The sequence below is a fragment of the Capsicum annuum genome, chromosome 10 (assembly GCF_002878395.1).
Source record: "Capsicum annuum cultivar UCD-10X-F1 chromosome 10, UCD10Xv1.1, whole genome shotgun sequence".
In the NCBI taxonomy this organism is placed as follows: domain Eukaryota; kingdom Viridiplantae; phylum Streptophyta; class Magnoliopsida; order Solanales; family Solanaceae; genus Capsicum; species Capsicum annuum.
Window position 1 is genome coordinate 14,381,066 of NC_061120.1, and position 26,337 is coordinate 14,407,402.

Consider the following 26,337-nt stretch of genomic DNA (forward strand, 5'->3'; position numbering starts at 1 on the left):
ATAGATATTAAGAAAATAATATTAGAAAAAGTATTAAACTATGAAATTGAAACCATAAATTGGATAGCACAGTTATACCTAGATAATTACCCAGAAGGATATTATTCAGATTAAGAAATGTTAGAATATATTAGAAAAACTAGAGAAAATCAAGATAATCTAAATAAAGAAATTAATTATAGAAACAGAATTAGAAAAATAATGGAAAATCTAAAAGAAAAATTAATATGGATAGAAGAAACCTTAGAAAATTTAGAAAAAAGTACATGTGATAGTTTATATAATTTAAAAAACTCGCTACGAGAAGAACAACACAAGATAATAAATAACATTAAAAATCTAGAATTAGATATACATTACAGTACAATTAGGATAAATTATTATACAGAAATCTGTAACTCTGCAATTACTACAGGATAAAATAATAAACCATACAAATTAATGAATACATCTTAGGACAAGAATAAATCATTAAAAGATATTGAAACAAAATTTAAGAAATATCCACACACAAAGAAAAATAGATTAATTATACATATAATACGACGAGTTATTATACGACGAAATAAAACAATAAGATTATACGACGAAATTACTTCAATTATAAATGTGAAATTTAATATATTATAAGAAAAACAATATATATAAAAGATTCGGAGACTAGTTTTAAATATATTAAATTTCACATTTACGATTGTAGTGATCAGTACTAACAAAAATGTTATTGCAGATTACATATCAAGACAAAGCTACACAGACTGAAATAATAGAAGAAGATACTTTAGAAAAAATACTTAACACCCTAACTACGCTTTCAATGAAAGTGGACAGTATGGGTAATGAGATAGAAAAGCTAAAGACTAATGAAGATAAACTGAAGTCTATAGCTACAAATCAGCTAACTCAGCAGTGTGCAGAGCTATGTCGATCGGAAGACATTAAAGTTCCAGAGCTAGAAGGAGACGTTGGGACACTCCATAAAACCCATAACATTTATCAATCTACTTCTGCAGGTACAAGCAAATGAGTTAATTGACCAAGATACCAGAATATGAATATGAATAAAATATTTGAAAAACCATTTACACCAAAAACACAAAAAGACCACTTGTTCATACCCCCACAAGTTAGCACATACCGAGATAGCCTAAACCAAGATAAAAAGGTTTACAACTACACCGCCCAGAAATACATAGAAAATATCTACAGAGTACAAACTTTTCTAAACCATAACCCCAGAGCTACAAACATCAAAGAACCAAACACCAACTATATAACCCAAAAATTACAAGGATATAACAAACTAATTGCACTACCCAAAACTAACCCAAGCCTAGTAAAAACCTGTTTTGACTATGGACTATTAAACACCATATATACCCAAGATGGAGAAGAATTAACAGCTATGGAAGAATTATACAAGATATTCACCACCTACAAAAGGATAACGAAAGGAAATTTATTTTACATAAAGTGTTATACTGCACCGGCAGAGATACTATATGACGAAATAAAACCAGTTATACAAGTTGTAAAGATAGGACTAACTAGAGATATGATCATACCAGAAGATATTACACAGCAACCGAAGATACCCAGAATTGAGATACCCGACTTCTACGCAAATAAATGACTTATTGGACTAGCTACGATTATCCAAGAATTAGCAAAGAATTATACTAATGGAAACCCAATATGGAGCTATTATTCGAGAGATCATCAAATGATTTACTCTAATTCAAAAGAGCTACGACAAGCAGATATGGAAGATGTCAGACAATGGATAATGACATTACTTAACCCAGAAAAACAATCTACCGCAAGAGCAATTAAAAAAGGATTTATTTCAGATGGACTACTGACAAGATATTGTAAAATAATCGGACACAAATATCCGGATTACCAATGTTCAAGGTGTAATGGAGAAGATAACATTATTCCAGAAGTACATCTAGAATAAAAGAAGAAAAAATGCCAGCTGAAAAAATAAGATAAGAAGCAATAATGGAGATATAGCAGATATGACAACATCAACGGAGACAAGATATTAAATTATTTATGATCATTGTATAGATTTTGTCTTTACGTAAAAGAATTGTAATTATTGTTCCTATATGTAGACTTTTTAACTTACTAGACTTTAGAATTTTCAAAAGGCTATAGGTCTAGGTAGTAGCCTTTTTGACTTTTTATAGTTTTTTAGCATTGTAAAAACAAAACGTGTGAAGATTGTAAAGATGATTTCATTCTATAAATAAAGAAAGCCGAAGGCATTGTAAAGCAAGCCTTCATGCGTTGAAGCAAATACTCTCTCCATTCCACAATAAATATTTTACTCAGTTAATTAAAAAACAGACATATTTCAATGGAAAAAGCTATGGAGGAACAAACTTCAGAAATATCAAAACTACCCGAACAGGCATATTTATTTATGATTATGAATAGCTAAATTCATAATTCCCAACAATTATGATATGATAAAATAAATTCATATTAGTTACTTTATAGTAGAATTATTCGAAGAATAATATGTTAAGAAGTTTATTAACAAAGTGGAAACGGAGAAAGATCCCTAAGAACTATGCCATCCTAAAGGTGAAACCAATGAGACAAGAAGCCGTGGCGGGGAGTAACCAGAGTAGAGGCGCTGTTTAAGGAAAAAAGTATCCGGATTACCATGTTAATAGTGACCGAAGAACATATTATTTAAGAATAATCTAGTATATAGTAATCTAAGATGACCATATTTTGTTATGTACATGGTTGAGGGGAATATTTTGAAAAAAGCAATTTTATGAAAATGAATAATTATTTATCTGATGTGATGGTAGATAAATTTAAAATACTTATTTTGTATGTACTTAAAGATATAAAAGTAGTAGATATAAGAAAAATCATATTAGAAAAAGCATTTGGTAAATATTACATGACTAGAGTAAATTATATACCATACCTACCTAATTACTCTTACAAATACTTACCATGATAAATTACATAGAATTTTTAGAAAAAAATATAAGAAACATACAGTTACTAAAAAAACAGATAAAAATAAATATAGACAAATACATGGAAGATAAAGATATAAAATACATAGAATTTCTTGATAAAAATATGCAAGAACTACTAAGGCTAAAACAAACAACTACAAAATATTACAATAAAATCAATTTTAAAAGATAGATCATCTAGATTATCTTAAAGTTTTAATCTTATATATACTTAAAGATATAGAAATAATAGATATTAAGAAAATAATATTAGAAAAAGTAATAGACTATGAAATTGAAACCATAAATTGGCTAGAACAGTTATACGAAGAAATTTACTCAGAAGGATATTATACAGATTAAGAGATGTCAGAATATATTAGAAAAACTAGAGAAAATCAAGATAATCTAAATAATGAAATTAATTATAGAAACCGAATTAGGGAAATGATGAAAAATCTAAAAGAAAAATTAATATGGATAGAAGAAACCTTAGAAAACTTAGAAAAAAGTACATGTGATAGTTTATATAATTTAAAAAATTCACTACTAGAAGAACAACACAAGATAATAAATAACATTAAAAATCTAGAATTAGATATACATTACAGTACAGTTAGGATAAATTATTATACAGAAATTTGTAACTCTGCAATTACTCCAGAATAAAATAATAAACCAAATAAATTAATGAATATATCTTACGCAAAAAGTAAATCATTGAAAGATATTGAAACAAAATTTAAGAAATATCCACGCACAAAGAAAAATAGATTCACTAGATACCTAATAAATCTATTTCATACGTCAGATATCCGCACCCCCCTACAAGTGCATAGTAAAAAGGGTCGACATATACAACCACAATAGTAAGAGAAGAACCAGAAAACTTAGTAAAAAGGGAGTAATCATTTTTAGAGGGAAAAAGGCATAGCCATTGGATTGAAGAGCAACAGACAATTTTGCATACCATTGCCTAGAGGCTTCACGAAGACCATATAGTGATTTATTAAGCTTACAAACAAGAGGTGATACAATAGAATCAAAACACTAAACACGAAACCAAATAAAAATCTTCATATAGACTTCCTCTTGCAAATCACCATATAAAACAACATTGTTCACATTCAATTTAAAAAATATCTCAGTTCCTTTTAACAGTTACACTAAGAAGAAACTTAATGATAGTAAGTTTGACAATAGGAGAAAATATTCATTAAATTCAATCTCCAAATGACTATTCTAGTCTCATATCTCTCATTCTTCCCTTTGTTTAATTTTATAGACCTATTTCGAGGAAATATCCTTCTTACGATGAGGTTAGTGAATAACGTCCAATGTATGATTCGCTTCTAGTGCCTGAAACTCTTTTAATATAGTCTCTTACCAAGAAAGATTAGAAATTGCTTGATGATAAAATTGAGGTTCCATCAGGCAACTCTAGAGGCCGGAAGAAGCAACATTTAAAATAGAACATGTGTGCAAATGTAATCCATTAAATGAGAAGAAGGAGGAACATAAGAACTTCAAGATCTTTTGATAGGACGCAAAGTAGAATTAGAGTTTGTGCGAGTAGAAGAAGTAGGGGCAGAAGTAGTATGAGTAGGAATATCAACCTCATTAGTAGATGAAATAGAATAGTGAAAGATGCTTTCATGATGTAAAAAATCCCCACAATAGAAAATAATATGTTTGGCTAAATCTAGTAACTTGTATGCCTTTTCAGTCATGCTACACCAAGAAACACACATGAAATGAATCAAAGTTGAAATGAGACCCTATATGGATTAGGAATTGCAACAAAATAGAGGTAACCAGAAACTTTGAGGTGAGAATAAGAAGGTTTAGAATTATACAAAAGTTGACAAGGTGTTTTGTGATGTAATAAGCTGTTGTGAGGACACATTCCCCCCAATATTCAAGTGGAAGTTTAGATTGAAATAGCAAGGATCTAGCAGTTTTTAGTAAATATTTGTGTTTCCTTTCCATACATAGCACTATACTTCTATTCAACTCATAGTGATCACATATGATTTTGTTTCCATATAAAGCTTGCTAAATTAATGTCATGGTTATTGAGTAAACAGAAATGAAGAAATTAACACTTCTAATGTATTAACAGGAAGACTAGAGTTTTATTCAGTACACAACACAAATACACAATTTAGAAAATAACAACCACAAAAGTATTTAGTAGCTTAGTACATAACACAGTGTCAAAAGACACATACTTTGTGGCCACAATTTCTTAGATCAAATTAATGCTTCTTCTTAAGCTTTCTCTAGAGCAATTTTATTGCCACTGATGGCGCAATGGTTGCTACCACAGCTTTTCATTCAAGCTCCAAACATCTCCTCATCTGCAAAATTAACCAATAAAATTAATGAGTCGACCTTGTTTATACATGGGCCCATTAATTTTATTGAGTCTCCCCTGTTTATACTCATAAAAGATAAAATAAAGGGTAAAAAATATTCATCACATTATTATAGAAACTAATTACTCCTTCTCCCATAAGTTTTCATCATTACATAATGTACCATTTATTGGGTTCAAGATTAAAAATGTGAATGGAAAATAGATGGAACCAAGTGGAGGAAAAAATTGAGATAACATTCAAAAATGAAAAGTATACTAAAAAATGAAAAGTCTACTAATTCTCTCACATTGGTGGAAGAATGAAACTTTCAACTATTTATATTAAGAAACACTTACTCCACATGGTAAGTGAGGCAAGAACCAAGAGGTGCCTCGCGTCGTCGTCGCTCGCTCGCTCGTCTCTGATTTGATTTTGGATCAATCTTTTTGGACAACAGTGCAGAAAAAACTACAAAAATACAAAATGCTGCTTCGAAAGGGATGCAACCCTTAGCAAAAATGACACACTGATTCGAAAAAAGAGATGTCTGTTCGGATGTTTGTGACTGTCCAGAAAAAGACACAATGATTCGATGAATAGGCATAACTGTTCTAAAGGATACATCTTTTCGAATGAACTATTGCCTCATTTAGGAAGAGGCACTTGATGGTTATATAAACCTATATTTTTTCCACAAGCTTAGTACAAAATTTTTCTATATTAAAAATACTTCTTGGCTTCCAAAAATACTCCGTGTGAGTGAGTTCAAAGAGAATCCGATCATTTGAGGCACCACTACAGTTGAATTGTTAGGCCATTTTATCCTGGGAAAAAAATTCCACAATCTCGGGTACTTGAGGAGAATTATTTCCTTAAGGACACTTCGTGAATTTAAAGGACTTGTCCTTTTCTGCTTCATCTAATTTTTCTATAAAATTCTGAAAACACACTTCTTTAAAAGGTTGTTTTGATCTTGTGTTGAAGGTGTTGGAATACTTCATAAGTGTTTTTCAATTATTCTTGAACTCGTGTTGAAGTTGTAGTGCAGAAATACAGATTTTTATGTATCCGAAAACAACAATCTTAAGGAAATAAATTTAATCTGTATTATTTTGGTTTCTAGAGATTAAAGCTTTGATATTTCTACTTTGTTTGAACTTAACAAGTGGTTTGAAGAAATAAAATCTTCATCATAAGTTAGAGTTCATTCAGTTAGAGATTAGAAGTCATAAAAACTTCATCGTTAAACTAGAAACAAGGGGTGTTTAAAGTTATCAAAACTTTATAAGTAGTATTTTGATATACTAAATTTAATGTCTTGTTGTGACTCAAAAATGACTACTGACAGTCAAGTGAATGATGCTGCAACGACTGTAGCAGCAACTAATATTGCCACAACGAGTAATACGAGTGCTCCGCAAACAATGGCACCAGCGGATAAACCCAGAAAATTCACGGGTGTTGATTTTAAAAGCTGGTAAGAAAAGATGTTCTTCTACTTTACAACATTGTGTCTTCAAAGATTTACATCTGGAGAAGCTCCTAAGGTCCCTAAACGAACTTCACATCAGGAGAAATTTATTATAATGGAGGCGTGGAAACACTCTAATATCCAATGCAGGAATTATATTCTAAATGAACTTTAAGAGGACTTATACAACATATTAAGTTGCATGAAGATGTCAAAGGATTTGCGGGGTAAGTTAGAAAAAAATACAAGACTGTGGATGCTGGAACCAAGAAGTTCTTTGTTTCAAGATTCTTTGAGATTAAAATGATTTACAGTAGGTCTATTTTATCTTAAGTCCAGGAATTGTAAGTTATCATCCATGATCTCCTCGTGGATGGTATAAGTTTGATGAATACCTTAGTTGAACATATTAAAAATATTTTTAATGTTCACATGAACTTAATTGTAGGTTTGGTTGTGAACGAGGCATTTCAAGTTGTGGCAATAATAGAGAAGTTACCACCTATGTGGAAGGACTTTAATAGCTGCTTGAAACATAAATGAAAGGAGATTAAGTCAAAGATCTCATAGTGATACTGCTCATTAAAGAAGATAACAAAGCCACAAAAAGGAGGTCGAAAGGAAATTCTACAATAAGTGGAGCAAACATTGTAGAAAACGGCCATAACAACTCCAAAAAGCGGAAGAAAGCTAGACAGGAAAGCAATCAAACTAAGAAGAAATTCAAGGGAAAATGCTATAACTATGAAAGATTGGCCAGAAGTCAACAAATTGTTGTGCCACAATGAAAGGAAAATAGAAGGACCAAGCAAATATGGCTGAATCCAAGAAAGAAACGAATGATCTATGTCCCATGCTGTCTGAAATGCAACTTGGTGGGAAATCCTTGAGAATGGTGGATGGATTCCGGTGCAAATAAGAAGTTGTTTACTGCTTTTGCTCTGGCTCAAGGCGAACAGAAGATATATATGGCCAACTCCGCAACTGTATAAGTTGAAGGAACAGGAAAAGACTACATGAAAATAACATTAGGCAAATTGTTAACTTTGAACAATATCCTGTATGTACTGGAGTTATGAAAAAACTTGATTTTTGTATCACTTCTTGACAAAAATAGATGCAAATATGTATTTCTTTCCAGAAAAATTATAATTAGCAAAGGAGAAGTGTACGTAGGAAAAGGTTATCTCATTGAGGGACTATATAAGATGAATGTAATAACTATTGAAATCAATAAAAGTTTTGTCTGTTCTTACTTTCTTGAGTCTAATGATTTGTGGCATGAACGATTAGGACATGTCAATTAAAAAACTTTGCAAGAACTGATTACGTTAGAAGTTTTGCCAAACTTTGAATGAAATTAATTAAAATGTCAAATGTGTGTAGAATCAAAGTATGATAAGCATCCGTATAAGTTCGTCGAAAGGAATTTCAATCCCTTAGACTTAATACACACTGACATTTGTGATATGAAGTCAACACCGTCTAATAGTGAAAAAAAGTATTTTATAACTTTCATTGACGATTGCACTAGATATTGTTATGTCTATTTGCTAAATAGTAAGGATGAAGTAATAGATGCGTTTAGGCAATATAAAATAAAAGTTGAAAATCAGTTAGAGAAAATAATAAAAATGATAAGAAGTTATAGGGGTGGAGAATATGAATCTCCCTTTGCAGAAATATATGCAAAGATTGGAATTGTCCATCAAAATAAGGCACCGTATTCACCTTAATCTAATGAAATTACAGAATGGAAAAACCAAGCCTTAAATGAAATGATGGATTCCTTACTTATAAGTTTAGGTTTACTGCAAAACTTGAGGGGGGGGGGGGGGGGAAGCTATCCTTACAGCTAACTAAATACTAAATAGAGTGCCCCATAGTAAGACACAATCAATTCCATATGAAAAATGGAAAGGAAGGAAACACAACTTGAAAATTTTCAAAGTGTGGGGGTATCTAGCGAAGGTTCAAGTTTATATGCCTAAAAGAGTAAGGATAGGACCTTAGACGGTGGACTGCGTGTTTATAGGATATACTAAAAGTAGTAAAGCATGTCGGTTTGTGGTTCATAAATCCGAGCATCCGGATATCAATGAAAATATAGTAATTGAATCAGATAATACTGAATTTTTTAAACACATTTATCCGTTTAAAATCAGACATGAATAATCTAGTGAGGGGTCTAAACGACCTCGATATGAACCAAGTGAGGATGTACATAACGATGAGAATCCAAGATGTAGTACATGTCAAAGAACGTCAACTTTATTTGGATTGGATTTTGGAACATTTAACTTAAACAATGAGCCTCAAATATTTAAATAAGTGATGTCGTCGTAAGACTCATCCTTTTAGAAAGAGGCAATAAATAGTGAGATTGCTTCAATCTTAAGCAACCATACGTAGGAGTTGGTTGATGTTCCTCTAGGAAATAAACCTTTAGGTTCAAAATGGATCTTCAAAATAAAAATAAAAGTGGATGGTACTATTTACAAATACAAGGAAAGACTTGTAGTAAAAGGCTTCAAACAGAAAGAAGGCCTTGATTACTTTGAAACCTTACTCGCCAGTAACAAGGATAAAGTTATTTCGTATGTTAATTACATTAGTGGCGGTATATGATCTTGAAATTCATCAAATGGATATGAAAATAGCATTCCTAAATGAAAAATTAGAGGAATAAATTTACATGGAACAACCCGAGGGTTTTGTGGTTACTAGTAAAGAAAAGAAGGTGTGAAAATTGATTAAGCTACTCTTTGGACTAAAACAAGCACCTAAACAGTGGTATGTGAAGTTTGACCAAACCATGTTGGCAAACAGGTTCAAGATAATTGAATGTCATAAATATGTTTACATTAAAGACACTCCAAATCACCAAGTCATTGTTTGTTTGTATGTGGATGATATGTTGATCGTCAGTAGAGACGTTTATGACATAGATGCTACAAAACAAATGCTTGAGAGCAAGTTTAATATGAAAGACTTGGATTTGCGGATATGATCTTAGGAATAAGAATCCATAGAAATTCACAAGGGTTGGCATTGCCACAGTCTCATTACATCTAAAAGGTACGTGATAAATTCATGTATTTTGAATTTGGTATAGGCAAGACTCCATTGGACGTGATCTTTGCACTTCAAAAGAATGAAGGTGAAAGTGAATCACAGTTGGAGTATGCAAAAGTGTTGGGATGTTTAATGTATATAATGAATTGTACACAATCAGACATAGCATGTGCTATTAGTAAGTTGAGTCAGTACATGAGTAATCCCAATAAAACTAATTCGATGGCAATGAAAAGAATTTTGGAGTATCTTAAATACATTCCATACTATGCTTTGCATTATAGTAAATATCTATTAGTACTTGAAGGATATAGTGATACAAATTAGATCATCGGATCGAATGAATTAGAATTTACGAGTGGATATGTATTTATTATAGGCGGAGGAGAAGTCTCTTGGAAATCTTCCAAACAGACATGTATTGATCGCTCTATAATGGAACCAGAATGTATCACATTAGATAAAGCCATTGAAGAAGTAGAATGGTTCTAGAATTTCTTGCAAGATATTCTTTATTGGCCCAAACCATTGGCACCAGTATGTAAGCACTGTAGTAGTCAAGATGCAGTAGGTAGGGCAGGGATCATAATGTACAATGATAAATCTCATCACATAAGATGGAGACATAATACCATTAGAGAATTTATCTCAAGTAAAATTATCACTGTTGACTATGTGAAGTCAAAGGATAATGTGTCGGATCTCCTTAAAAAAGGCCTATCTAGAGAAAGAGTTGAGAGAACATCCAAGGGAATGGGTTTATGGCCTAGAACAAGTTAGCATGGTAGTAACTCTACCTAGTAGACTGGAGATCCTAAGAGATAGGTTCAAGGAGATCAAACAAAGTTGTGTCTGACAGGTTCAGCATTTTCAATATACCAAGACCATTCTCATGATGTAGACAATGTTTAGTAAACAAGGATAAGACTGATGGTGGGAAGTATTTTAATGATTATCTAAATTTGGAAGATTTGACCAAATAGTTTAATCTATAGGATCGAACGTTTAGAAATAACCTATGTGAGGGTGAAGTGGAAGCCACTTCAAGAAGAATGTTAGTATAGTCCTATTCTCTAATCTCTCATGTGACCGGGATGTGTTTATGGCTGAAACAAACAAAATCGTGGAAACCATAAATGGTAAAAGGCTAGTTGTATGACATGTGTTGTCTAGGTGTACATTAATGCTCGATGGTTCAAACCTATCAAATCAACCGATTGATCGAGTGCATCTAATGCATGTTCACTACGAAAAGTTCAAAGGGAATCCTACTTATCCAGATGCAATCAGTCTTTGCTTGATGATCATATACTTTTCATAAAGTTTTAAAAAAATTAGTCATTCCACATTCATGTGGGGGATTGTTGAGTTCAAGATTAAAAGTGTGAATGGAAAATGGAGGGAACCAAGTAGAGGAAAAAATTGAGATAACACTCAAAAATGAAAAGTGTACTAAAAAATGAAAAGTTTACTAAATCTCGCACATTGATGGGAGAATAAAAATTTCAAGTGTTTATATTAAGAAGAACTTACTCCACATGGTAAGTTAGAAAAGAACCAAGAGGTTCCTCGCGTAGTCATTGTCGTCACTCGATCGGCTTGGCTTTGTCTTCGGTTTCAGAGTTGGTCGATTGATGAGATCAATCTTTTTAGACAAAATTTATTTGGGAAGAAATCCAATGTAGTCCAAAAATCCAAAGGAAAAACATAACAGTTTTGTTCCTCCATTACATACATGTATGCAGTACAGAAACAACTGCAAAAATGCGAAATGCTGTTTCGGAAGGGATGCAACCCTTTGACGAAATGACACACTGATTAGGGGAAAGTGATGTCTATTCGATTGGTTATGAATGTCCAAAAAAAGACACAATAATTTGATGAATAGACATGACTTTTTCAAAGGATACATCCTTCTGAATGAACCATTACCTCCTTTTGGAAGAGGCACTTGATGGCTATATAAACCTGCATTTTTCCACAGGGTTAGTACGAAATTTTTTTGTCTTAAAAACACTTCTTGTCTTCCAAAAATACTTGATGTGATCATCTAATCATTGAGTGAGTTTGAAGAGAATCCGACAGTTTGAGGTACCACTACAGTTAAATTGTTAGGTCATTTTATCCTAGGAGGAAAATTTCACAACCTCGGGTACTTGAGGGGAATTATTTCCTTAAGGACACTCAGTGAATTCGGAGGACTTGGCCTTTTCTACTTCATCTAATGTTTCTATAAAATTCTTAAAACACACTTCTTTGAAAGTTCATTTGATCTTGTGTTGAAGGTGTTGAAATACTTCAAAAATGTTCTTGATTTATTCTTAAACTCGTGTTGAAGTTGTTGTGCCAAAATACAAATTTTGTGTACCCGAAAACAACAATCTTAACGAAATAAATTTAATCTGTATTATTTTGGTTTATGCAGTTTAAAGCTTTAAGATTTCTACTCCATTTGAACTTAATAAGGGGTTTGAAGAAATAAAATCTTCATCACAAGTTAGAGGTCATTCGGTTAGCGATTGAAAATCATAAAAACTTCATCATTAAACTAGAAACAAGGGGTGTTTAAAGTTGCTACAACTTTATAAGTAGTATTTCGATATACTAAATTTACTATCTTGTTGTGACACAAAAATGACTACAAACAGTCAAGTGAATGATGCTGTAATGACTGTGGCTGCAGCTAATATTGCCACAACGAGTCTTATAAGTTCTCCGCAGGCAATGGCACTAGTGGAGAAAACCAAAAAATTCATGGGTGTTGATTTTAAAAGGTGGCAATAAACGATGTTCTTCTACCTTAAAACATTATGTCTACAAAGATTTACATCAAAAGAAGGTCCTGAGGTGCCTGAAGGAACTTCGAACCAGGAGAAATTTATCGTAATAGAGTCATGGAAACACTCTGATTTCCTATGGAGGAAGTACATTCTACATGGCCTCCAAGATGACCTAAACAATGTGTATAGTGGTATGAAGTCATCAAATGAGTTGTGGGGTGCGCTAGAAAAAAATACAAAAATGAGGATGCTGGAACTAAGAAGTTCTTCGTTGCAAGATTTCTTGAGTTTAAAATGATTGACAACAAGTCTGTTGTATCTCAAGTCGAGAAACTGTAAGTTATCATCCACAATCTCCTCATGAAAGGTATAAGTTTGATGAATACCTTAGTTGAAGATATTGAAAATATTCTTAATGTTCACATGAACTTAATTGTAGGTTTGGTTGTGAACAAGGCGTTTCAAGTCGCGGTGATAATAGAGAAATTACCACCAATGTGGAAGGACTTTAAGAACTATTTGAAACATAAACGAAAGGAGATGATGGTGAAAGATCTCATAGTGAAATTATTTATTGAAGAAGACAACAAAGATGCAGAAAGAAGGTCAAAAGGAAATTCTGTAGTAAGTGGAGCAAATATTGTAAAGACGACCAAAACAACTCCAAAAATTGGAAAAAAGCTAGACAGGAAAGCAATTAATCTAAGAAGAAATTCAAGGGAAAATGCTTTAACTGTGGTAAGAATGGCCACAAGTCAATAGATTATCGTGCCCCAAGGAAAGGAAAAAGAAGTACTGAGAAAATATGGTTGAATCTAAGAAAAAAACAGACAATCTATGTACCATGTTGTCTGAATGTAACTTGGTGGGAAATCCTCGAGAATGGTGGATAGATTCCTTTAACACCAGCCACTTTTGTGCAAATAAAAAGTTATTTGTTGCTTTTGCTCCAACTCAAGGCGAAGAGAAATATATATGGTCAACTTTGCAACTGCAAAATTTGAAGAAACAGGAAAAGTCTGCCTGAAAATGACATCAGGCAAAGTGTTGACTTTGAACAATGTACTGTATGTATCGGAGTTAAAGAAGAACTTGATTTTTGTATCACTTCTTGACAAAAAAATATTCAAATGTGTATTTGTTTCCGAAAAAATTGTAATTAGCAAAGGAGAAGTATACGTAGGAATAGGCTATCTCACTACGGTCCTATATAAGATGAATGTAATGACTGTTGAAATCAATAAAATTTTGATTTCTTCTTACTTTCTTGAGTCTAATGATTTATGGCATGAACAATTAGGACATGTCAATTATAAAACTTTGCAAAAACTGATTAACATAGAAGTTTTTACCAAACTTTGAGTGCAATAAATAAAAATATCAAACGTGTGTGGAATCAACGTATGCTAAGCATCCATATAAGTTTGTTGAAAGGAATTTCAATCTCTTAGACTTAATACACACTGACATTTGTGATATGAAGTCAACACCATCTCGTGGTGGAAAAAAGTATTTTATAACTTTTATTGATGATTTCACTAGATATTGTTATGTCTATTTGCTAAACAATAAGGATGAAGCAATAGATGCATTTAGGCAATTTATAACAGAAGTTGAAAATCATTTAGAGAAAAAGATCAAAACGATAAGAAGTGATTGGGGTGGAGAATATGAATCTCCCTTTGCAGAAATAAGTGTAAAGAATGGAATTGTTCATCAAACTATGGCCCCGTATTCACCTCAATACAATGGAATTGTGGAAAGAAAAAGCCAAACCTTGAAGAAAATGATGAATGCCTTACTTATAAGTTTAGGTTTACCGCAAAACTAATAGGGGGAAGCTATCCTTAAAGCTAACCGAATGCTCAATAAAGTGCCCTATAGTAAGACACAATCACTTCCATACGTAAAATGGAAAGGAAGGAAACCCAACTTGAAATATTTTAAAGTGTTAGGATTTCCAGCAAAGGTCCAAGTTCCTATGGCTAAAAGAGTAAGGATAGGACCTAAGACAGTGGACTGCGTGTTCATAGGATATGCTAAAAATAGTAAAGCATGTAAGTTTTTGGTTCATAAATTCGAGCATCCGGGTATAAATGAAAATATGATAATTGAATCAGATAATGCTGAATTCTTTGAACATATTTAACCATATAAAATAAGACATGAACAATCTGGGGGGGGGGGGGGTCTAAACAACCTCGAGATGAACCAAGTCGGGATGTAGATAATGGTGAGAATCAAAGATGTAGTACAGATCAAAGAATGTCAAATTCATTTGGATCAAATTTTGTAATATTTCTCTTAGAAAATGAGCCTCAAACATTTAAAGAAGTGCTGTCATCTTTAGACTCATCCTTTTGGAAAGAGGCAGTCAATAATGAGATTGATTTAATTTTAAGCAACCATACATGGGAGTTGGTTGACCTTCCTCCAGGAAATAAACCTTTTGGTTCAAAATAGATCTATAGAAGGAAAAATAAAGTGGATGGTACTATTGACAAATACAAGGCAAGAATTGTAGTAAAAGGATTCAAACAGAAAAAAGACCTTGATTACTTTGACACATACTCGACAGTAATAAGGATAATATCAATTCAGATATTAATTGCCTTGGTGGAGATATATGGTCTTGAAATCCATCAAATGGATATGAAACAACATTCCTAAATGAAGAATTGGAGGAAGAAATTTACATGGAACAACCCGAGGGTTTTGTAGTTCCTAGTAAAGAAAAGAAGGAGTGCAAACTTTTTAAGTCACTCTATGGACTAAAACAAACACCTAAACAGTGGCATGAAAAGTTTGACCAAACCATGTTGGCAAACAAGTTCAATACAAATAAATGTAATAAATATGTTTACATTAAAGACACTCCAAATCACTAAGTCATTATTTTTCTGTATGTGGATGATATGTTGATCATTAGTAGAGACATTTCTAACACAAATTCTACAAAATGAATGCTCGAGAGCAAGTTTAATGTGAAAGACCTTGGAGTTGCGGATATGATCTTAGGAATAAGAATTTATAGAACTTCATAAGGGTTAGCATTGTCACAATCTCATTACATCAAAAAGGTACTTGACAAATTTAGGTATTTCGAATTTGGTATTTCCAAGACTTAATTGGATGTGATCTTTGTACTTCAAAAGAATGAAGGTGAAAGTAACTCACAGTTGGAGTACACAAGAGTGTTGGGATGTTTAATGTAATGATGAATTGTACACGATCAGACATAATATGTGCTATTAGTAAGTTGAGTCGGTACACGAGTAATCCCTATTAAACTCATTGGATGACAATCCAAAAAGTTTTGGGGTAACTTAAATACACTCAAGTCTATGCTTTGCATTATAGTAAATATCCAGCGGTACTTGAAGGATATAGTGAGCAGTATCTTGGAAGTCCATTATTGGATATGTACTTACTATAAGTGGAGGAGCAGTCTCTTGGAAATCATCCAAACAAATATGTATTGCTCACTCTACAATAGAATCAAAATTTATCATATTAGATAAAGCCGGTGAAGAAGCAGAATGGCTAATTTCTTGTAGGATATTCCTTATTGGCCCAAACCATTAGCACCAGTATGTATACACCGTGATAGTCAAGCTGCAAAAGGTTTGCCAAGGAGCATGATGTACAACGGTAAATCTCGTCACATAAGATGGAGACATAATACCGTTAAAGAACTTCTCTCTAGTGGAATTATCACTATTGACTATGTGAAGGAAAAAGATAATATGTTAGATCCACTTACAAAAGGCCTATTTAGATAAGGAGTTGAGAGGACATCCAAGGGAATGGGTTTACGCCCTAGGATAAGTCAGCATGGCGGTAACTATACCTAGCAGATTGGAGATCCAAGAGCTAGGTTCAATGAGATCAGACAAAGTTGTGTCTGACAGGTTCAATATTGTCAATATACATAACCCATTCTCATGATATAGACAATGCTTAGTAAACAAGGATAAGACTTATGGTGTGAAGTCTTTTAATAATGATCTAAATTTGGAAGATTTCACCAAATAGTTTATCTATAGGCTTGAATTTTTAAGAATCACCTATGTGAGGGAGAAGTGGAAGCCGCTTCAAGGAGAATGTTAGTAAAGGCCTATTCTCTAAGCTTTAATGAGATAGAGACGTGTTCATGGCTGAAACAAACAAAACCATAAGAACCATAAATGGTAAAAAGCTAATTATGTGACATGTGTTGTCTAAGTGTACATTAAAGCTCGATGGTTTAAAGATATTAAATCTACCGATTGACTTAGTGCATCCGATGCATGTTCACTATGGAAAGTTCAAAGGAAACCCCACTTATCTAGATGCAATCAGTCTTTGCTTGAAGATCACATACTTTTCTGTAAAGTTTTACGAAAAAGTAGCCATTCCCCATTCATGTAGGGGATTATTGGATTTGTGATTAAAAGTGTAAATGGAAAATAGAGGGAATCAAGTGGAGGAAAAAATTGAGATAACACTCAAAAATGAAAAGTGTACTAAAAAATCAAAAGTCTACTAATTCTCCCACATTGGTGGGAGAATAAAACTTTCAAGTGTTTATATTACGAAACATTTACTCAACAACCTTCGTCGTCGCTCGCTCGGCTCAGCATCGAATTTGAATTTGGAAAATGATCGATCGATGAGATCAACCTTTTTAGACAAAATTTATTTGGGAAGAAATCCAATGTAGTCAGAAAATCCAAAGGAAAAACGTAATAGCTTTATTCCTCTATTAACATGCATGCTTGCAGTGCAGAAACAACTGCAGAAATGTGAAATGTTGCTTTGGAAGATATCTATTTGGATGGTTATGACTGTAAAAAAAACACAATGATTCGATGAACAAGCATGAATGTAAAGGATACATCTTTCCGAATGAATCATTGCCTCCTTTCAGAAGAGGCACTTGATGTCTATATAAACTTATATTTTTTCATAGGTTTAGTACGAAATTTTTCTGTATTAAAACAATTCTTGTCTTCCAAAAATACTCCATGTGATCATCTAATCGTTGAGTGAGTTCGAAGAGAATTAAATCGTTTGAGGTACAACTGCAGTCGGATTGTTAGGCCATTTTATCATGGAAGAAAAATTCTACAACCTCGGGTACTTGAGGGGAATTATTTCCTTAAGAACACTCCGTGAATTTGGAGGATTTGGCCTTTTTTGCTTCGTCTAATTTTTCTATAAAATTCTGAAAACACACTTCTTTGGAAGGTCATTTTGATCTTGTGTTGAAGGTGTTGGAATATTTCATCTTGTTATTGAACTCGTGTTGAGGTTGTTGTGCCGAAATACAAATTTTGTGTATCCAAAAACAACACCATTAAGAAACGACACTCATATATTGTTTAGTTGTGGATACATTGTAGACAAGTAACCCTCCAGATACATGCAGATGCACATGTTAAGACGTCCAAATACATGATTAAGGTGTCCGAATATATGTATATATATATATATATATATATATATATATATATGTATGTATGTATTGATACATGTACCTAGGGAATTACGACATGTATGTATCCACATGTATCTGAAGGTAACGATATGTATCCACATGTATCTGGGGATTATAGTTAAGAAGTGGAATAAAAGATAAAATAAAAACACTGAAATGCATGCAAGTGGTTATAATGGCAAGAAGTGTTAGTGAGTCACAACAAATTCCGAGAGAACATCCAACAGTACATTATTAGTTGGGAAAAGCAACTAATGAGGCACGAACCTTAGACACCTCCTCAGGATTTTTGTTGTTAAGTCAACAACCAACGATGCACTTAAGTAAATTGTCTGGAGATACTATCAGACATGTTAATGTACTTTCCATATATAGCATTGTGCAATGTCAAAACAAGCATTATTTCAATGAACAATACTACAACGACTTTCATTGCCATTGAGATAGAGTTAGGTAATTTGCACTATAAATATACTTGTTCTTGTTTTTTGATTGGTGTGAAAATAAGCTTGTCATAAGGAACTATTTATTGAGGAAATATATAGTATTATATTATTTTTAGATTACTATATCTAAGATAATTCGTGTGATGGAGAATCAAGGAGGAGCCTCACCCTTATTCAAAAGGTATCAATTGAGATCCGGCCCCGAAATATCCCAAAAATTATACTATATATATACTCTGGGGCAGAATTGGGGATTCAACATAACCCTGTTTGTGATACAATATGAGACCTTTTTCGGAAAAATCGTTCAAAAATTATACTATGTAGGATCTCTTAATGATATGAGACCTTTAGGGAAAAATTCATGATGGAAAAGCTCTTGATATCACACCATGTAAGAGTATTTTAAGGTTGATTGAACCCAACAAATAGTATCAAAGCTCAGTTCTGGTGGGATAAGTATGGTGATTGTGGCAAAATGATGGAGTGTGGGGATCGGTTTGGTTACCCTTACAAGCTTGGAGATACACACACATGAAGAAGCTATTACGGGCTTAATTCAATTGCCATAAAAATAGTCAAACTATGTGGGTGGTACATTGTGAATCTTGGTGACTCGTGGATTGTGATGATGGGCTACATGAAACTTAATTCATGGGGGACATAGTTGACGATACGAACAAAAGTCCCACATTAGTAGCTGAAAAGATTGCAAGCTACATATAAGGTGTGAAATCTCTACATGATATAATGCTGCCTTCTGGGCAGGGACAACTCAATATACTTGGTTTCCTAAAACTTAAACTCAAAATGAGGCCTTAAAGAAAAAAAAAAGATTTTTGTGTCATTTTATAATTTGACGTTTATTTCTATAGCTTTTTGAGATGCAAAATTGTGAATAAAATTATATTATATCGATTCCTCCCAATAATTTATTTTAAATTAATAGTATACCTAAATCATTCACTTTCTCTTGAGATTTTGTTGATCTTAAGTAAGATTTTAATAATTTAGTTTTAAATATTTCTTTCAATTGAGACAATAATTATAGAAACTCTATATGCAATATAAGTATTTGTAAAATAATTTAAAAAATTATCTTATTGAAATATTTTTTACCTTTCTACTCCCTCCATCCTACTTTAATTGTTAAAAAATAGGCCAAAAGTCTTAGCTTCAGTGGCTTTAGGCTAAAACTGACCGTGCTTTTGGGAAAGCCATGCGAGCTTTGGCCAAAGCAGAAAATAGCACACCACGTAAAAGTATATTTGGGATGAAGGATTGTTATAGATTCAAGTCTCGCTAGAGGCCATAATCTTTTTACCTTTCTGAATTCCTTTGTCAAAAGTTCATGTTTTGCCCCAATTAATATACTAGGTAAAAGGAAACTGTCATATCAAATATTGCATATATACCCTCAACATCTAAGAAAATTATGTTTGCCTTTTTTGTTAACAGGCTAAAGTTTTAAAAAAAAATTAAAATTGATTTTTTAAAATTCTAAAGATATCAGGTCACTTTAAAAAATTACCTCCCATGTTTTTCTTTACCCCTCCAAATCTGACCTATCTAAAAAAAACTCGACCTTTTTTATTCAAAGCCAATCCAAACCTATTTAATGACCGAAAAGAAGAGAATTTTTCATACAGGTCCAGTCCAGAGGGATAAAACAAGTGAATGACATTGGCTGCTTCACCTTCTTTAAATTACCTTAAATCTTTAAGGATTTATGCGGGTGTTTCTCAAGAATGTTTTAGACCTTAGATTTAATAGTGTACACGTGTGAAAAGATTAAGATTACACTGGACAAATTGGATAAATGTCCACTAGAGGGGAGTTGTATTTGTTAAATTAATATCATCAGCTATTTATCAAACACACATTAAATGTTCGGACCAATTCAAAAAAATTTAGATAATTCGATTTGGATTATAAAATTTGAATTGATTTACAAATTTAATTTTAGAATATTTTATATTTTTAATCGAATTTGGTTGGGTGTGCTACAATCGGAATCGATTTGAAAAATTGAATACACATGCACAAACATATATATATATATGTGTGTATGTTTTTGTGTGTGTATATATATGTATGTATGTGTGTGTATATATATATAGAGAGAGTATATTAAAAGTGGGAAGACCCTTAGAAAAGTGAGAGGAACTTTTTGCCCTTCATTAAAAGAAACACAATAAATAAAATTGTCTTTTTACTTTGCTCGAATAAATGTTATTAAATATTATAATAATATTTAAGATTTTAAAATTATCTAAACTTATAATTATTAGATCCTTCCTTATTGATCTAAGGTAAGGAATTCTAATATCTAGGACTTTCAACCAATTAACCTTCAACAAATATATAACACTAAAATATTGTAAAGTTACTAGATTTCAAAAGGGGTCGGCTGAATTTTTTTCTTATTTAAACAAAAACAACAACAACAACATACCTAGTGTATTCTACATAGTGAGGTCTGGGGAGGGTAAAGTGTACGCAGACCATACCACTACCTCAAGTGAAGTAGAGAGGCTGCTTACGATAGACCCTCGGCTTATAACCAATAACAGTATAGCAAACACAAAACATAAATGCAATAAAACTTGTACAAGCGAAATAAACTAACAATGTTAACCACAAGATAATACTAGAGCCAAAAGATACTACTAAAGACTATATATCTAGCAAACACAAAACATAAATGCAATAAAACTTGTACAAGCGAAATAAACTAACAATGTTAACCACAAGATAGTACTAGAGCCAAAAGATACTACTAAAGACTATATATCTGAAACCATAGACAACACTTCACCCACGAACAAGAAACTTCATAAGCAAATAAATAACGCCCCCTACTGTTACCGACGCACTCCCACCCCCTAACTCTCTACCCTAATCCACATCCTCCAAACCTTCCTATCAAGGGTCATGTCCTCCGTAAGCTGTAACTGCTCCATATCATGCCTAATCACCTCTCTCCAATATTTTTTTGGCCTACCCTACCCTGCCAAAAATCATCCATAGCAATTGTCTCACACCTCCGCACTTAAGCATTAGAACCTTTCCTTATCACGTGCCCAAACCAATATAACCTCACTTCTCGCATCTTGTCCTCCACCGAAGCCACTCCTACCTTCTCCTGAATAATCTCATTCCTCCTCTATATTTCCTGGTATGACCACACATCCATCGCAACATCCTCATCTTCACCACCTTTAACTTTTGAATGTGGGAGATCTTAACTGGCCAACACTCTACTCCATACAACATAGTTGGTCGGACTTTCATTTTGTAGAAAATACCTTTAAGTTTTGGGGGAACCTTCTTATCACATAAAACTCCTGAACCGAGCCACTTTTTCAACCACCCTACCCCAATATGATACATGATATCCTCATCAGTTTCCCCATTACCTTGAATCATAGACCCCAGATACTTGAAACTCTCTCTCTTCTGAATGGCCTGAGAGTCTAGCTTCACAGCCACATCAACCTCCTGTGACACATCGCTAAACTTACACTCCAAGTAATCCATCTTGGTCCTGCTCAAACGAAATCCTTTAGACTCAAGGGCCTGTCTCCAAATCTCCAACTTATAAGTAACTCCTGACCGAGTCTCATCAATCAATACCATATCATCAGTAAAAATCATACACCAAGGCACTCCTTCTTGAATATGACACATCAAAACATCCATCACCAAGGCAAATAAAAAGGGTATATGAGTCAATCCCTGGTGCAACCTTATCAAACCAAAAAGTGCTCTGAATATCCACCTACCATCCTCACACGAGTCTTTATGCCATCATATATTTCCTGAATCGACCAACACCCCTATAGCCTCCAAGCACCTCTATATAATCTCCCTAGGAACTCTGTCATATGCCTTCTCAAGATCCATAATCACCATGTGCAAGTCCTTCTTCCTCTCCCGAAACTACTCTACTAATCCCCTCATAAGGTGAATGCCCTCAGTTGTCGAGAGACCTGGCATGAAACCAAACTGATTCTCAGTGATAGTCATGATCCTTCTTATTCTCAACTCTACCACCATTTTTCAAACCTTCATAGTATGACTCAACAACTTAATCCCTCTATTGTTATTGCTACTCTGGATATCTCCCTCGTTCTTATATAATGGAATTATCTTACTCTATCTCCATGCTTTAGGCATCTTTGTCACCTTTAAAATGATGTTAAACAACCTTTTCAACTACTCCAAACTTGGCCCGACAGTGTTCTTCCAAAAATCCACTGGAATCTCATCTGAGCTGGTCGCCCTACCCTGATGCATCCTGCGAATAGCCCCCTTGACCTCCATAACCTCAATATGCCTACAATAATCATAATCTTTACACTTCTCATACTTATCCAACTCCACCAACACAAAACCCTTGTCCCCTCCGTCATTCAAGATTTTATGAAAATAGGACTGCCACCTCTTCCTAATGAGGGAATCCTTAACCAACAATGTTCCATCCTCTCCCTTGATGCACTTCACTTGGTCAATGTCATAATACCTCTACTCCCTGGCCTTGGCAAGACTATACAACTTCTTATCTCTACCTTTTTTCCTCTAAAGCCGCATACAAGCTCTGAAAAACTGTTGTTTTAGCCGCCGTAACCTCTAACTTAGCCTATCGTCTAGCTAATTTATACTTTTTCTTATTTGTATGCCTCTCCTCATCATCCTTTCTCTCAACCAACTTATCATAAGACACCTTCTTAGACTCTATATTCTTCTTAATCTCTTCCACCAATCCCCTTGATGCTTAGCGGATTGTCCTCTTGAGACACCCAACACTTCTCTAGTAGTCTCCCTAATACAACTGGAAGTTGTCTCCCATATACTATCGACATCCCCTATACTCTCCTAAGCCCCCCTACTCTTCAACTTCTCCCTCATCTCTAAAGTACTAGAAAGTTAAGTCATCCCACTTAATCCTGGGTCGAGCCTCCACACTTCTCTTTTTTTTTGCCCTTATTGATTACAAAGTCCATCACCAAAAACCTACATTGAGTCAAAAGATTCTCACTGGGTATGACTTTACAGTCCTTACATAGCGCTCTATCACCCTTCCAAAAGAGCAAAAAGTTAATATAAGTATTAGCCTCTAAACTATGAAAAGTAATAAGGTGCTCCTTGATTTTTGGAAAGATCACATTCGCTATCCATAAACCAAAAGTACTAGAAAAATTCAAAAGAGAAGCTCTACCTTCATTCCTCTCCCCAAAACTGAAATCTCCGTGCACATCATCGTAACCTCTCAACAAAGACCTAATATGCCCATTGAAATCTGTTCCCACGAATAGCTTCTCAGTACTCGAGATGCCCCTCACCACCTCATCCAAAACCTCCCAAAATTCTTTCTTCTCCTCCTCATCCAAACCTTCTTATGGAGTATAGGCACTAATAACGTTAATCATAGACCCTCTAATGACAAACTTAATAGACATCAACCTATCACTGACTCTCTTAACCTCCACCACCTGCTCCCTAAGTTCATCATCTACTAAGATACCTACCTTATTTCTATGTCTCACGCTACTCGAGTACTACAACTTATATCCATCTACATTCCTCGCCTACCCATTTATTTCCTGGACACAAGCTATACTAGCCCTCCTCTTTCTAAGAATCTTCACAAGCTCTATCGGCTTACCTTGAAGTGTTTCTATATTCTATGACCCAACTCTCAACCTAGAAGCACCCTTGTCCTATCTAGCCCTACTACCCTTCACTCTCGAACCTAGACCTGACCCTAACCCCACCTCAAACCCAACCTCTAACACCGACCCCACCCTTTGTCATGACCCTATTATATTATCTATCACCCCAACCACCACTCAAAGGATACACTAGAAGAAAAGAAGCAACAAAGATGAAGAACATAACAAGCAACATCTAAAAATAGATAATTATGAAAGCAAAACCAATAAGCAGAGTTGATACTCACAAACCACAACAAACACTACACTACCTAAGGAACAATGAACAAAACCAAACAAGGACTCAAGATAAAAAGAGACAAAAAACCTAGGCCAAATAAACTAGCTAAAAATCAACTTTAGAGGAGTGAAACGAGTGCACCCTCTCCTTAAAGAAGATGGGGTTAGGATGTTTCTTGATCGTTTTATCAGATTCTGGCGAATTCATGCAAAAATTAGTCGCCGAAATTAGCAGTCGCCTCCTTTTCCCTACTGGTACTACTCCCCCATTATTCTTTACCAGAAAATGTACTACTGTCGAAGAGTGTACTGTCACCAAAATCTTGATATCATCACCTGAGGAGAGGCGTTTAATCTGGAATAGTAGTACCTGCAAAGAGTTAGGAAGAAAAGAGAGGACAAAAACTGACGCTACTTTGCCAAAAACTGATGGAGTCATCGAAAAAACTGGTAGGGTCGTCGAAACATCACCAGAAAGAGTATTTACCTCTTGCCGTATATGACGGTCGGTGGCGGAGAAGTCGCCAGCACTGGGGTTTCGATTTAGTTGTTCGTCAGAACCCTAAGATGAGAAGATCTTGAGATAAGAAGAAAAACTGTTGTGAACTTTCTGGCAACAATGAAGTTTGTCTGTTAAGTTGTAATATCTGTGGAACCTACCTCTTTGCTTTTCTCTAGCTGTTATTGGAGGTGGTGCTCTCACCAAAGATGGTGAGAGTAGTTGGATTCGTCAGCCAGAACTAGTGGTGTGACAGTGACAGTTATAACAAAAGATGAGATGAAGATCGAGAGGAGCGACCGGTGGTGAGGCCTATTATCTTGTAATAGCGACTATTAAGTGTGAACCTTGAAAAGTTAACTAACTTAATTTGTTATGTTCAAAGTATACATGTTGTAAAAGCAAACAATACGAGGCAATATTTTGACGATAATGTTGAGAGCTAAGTAAGAAATAATTTGGTAATTGTGTAACTAGAATTTACTTGCTCGTAGAAAAAAGAGGGTCAAAAGTTTATCACTATAAAATTATTTTATGGTACAAAAAATTTAGTATATGACAATGCACAAAATTTAAACTACATAATAACAGTGGCAATATGCCCTGTTTTCTCATCTTATTGAAGATTTAAGACTTGTTTGATTTAATAGTGTTCTAATGGCTTATTTAAAGTTCTATACTTAAGAATAATAATGTATAAATAATAATTTATTTTAATATTTTTTTTTTTATTATTTAACGGGATACTAACGTGCAAAGTACGTACACTGAACTAGTGTGTATTTCTAGTTTATATATATATAAAACGTATTTAGTATTTATAAATTAGTTACAAGACTAAAACCTAATGTATTTTTATATATAGTAGGTACATATTATTAGCCTCCTATATTTATGGTTTATGTTTTAATAATGACAAACTAATAAGTGAACTTCGCAGGATATTGAAGATCCCTAATGATGGAAGGAGATCTCACACAAAGGACATTGATGGGAGGATATCTCGCACAAGGCATGGAATATTCCCTCAAAGAAGATCGTGCTAAACATAGAGCCACATCAAAGTAGGATATAGTTTGACAAGGCAACAAAAATCATATCAACTAAAGATCCCAACGAACAAGGCAATTAGACACACGTCACGACAAGATCAAAGGAGAAGAAAGATTTCACCCCTTACATGCACATATCTGATGACATATATCGATATGAGAAAGGAAAATCGCACCAAGTATGGACATACATTAAGGTGAAAACTTCCTCAATCAAGGAATCAATCCAAA

At 33.7% G+C, this 26,337-nt stretch overlaps 1 long non-coding RNA gene across 1 annotated transcript; it reads right to left on the reverse strand.

Moving 5' to 3' along the window:
* Nucleotides 1-24,498: 24,498 nt before the first annotated feature.
* Nucleotides 24,499-25,433, reverse strand: LOC107844873. The gene is made up of 3 exons (XR_001666609.2): nt 25,216-25,433; nt 25,043-25,132; nt 24,499-24,925 (listed from the first exon to the last, which is right to left on the reverse strand). It is a non-coding gene; the product is annotated as an uncharacterized LOC107844873 (long non-coding RNA).
* Between the last annotated feature and the right edge of the window lie 904 nt (nt 25,434-26,337).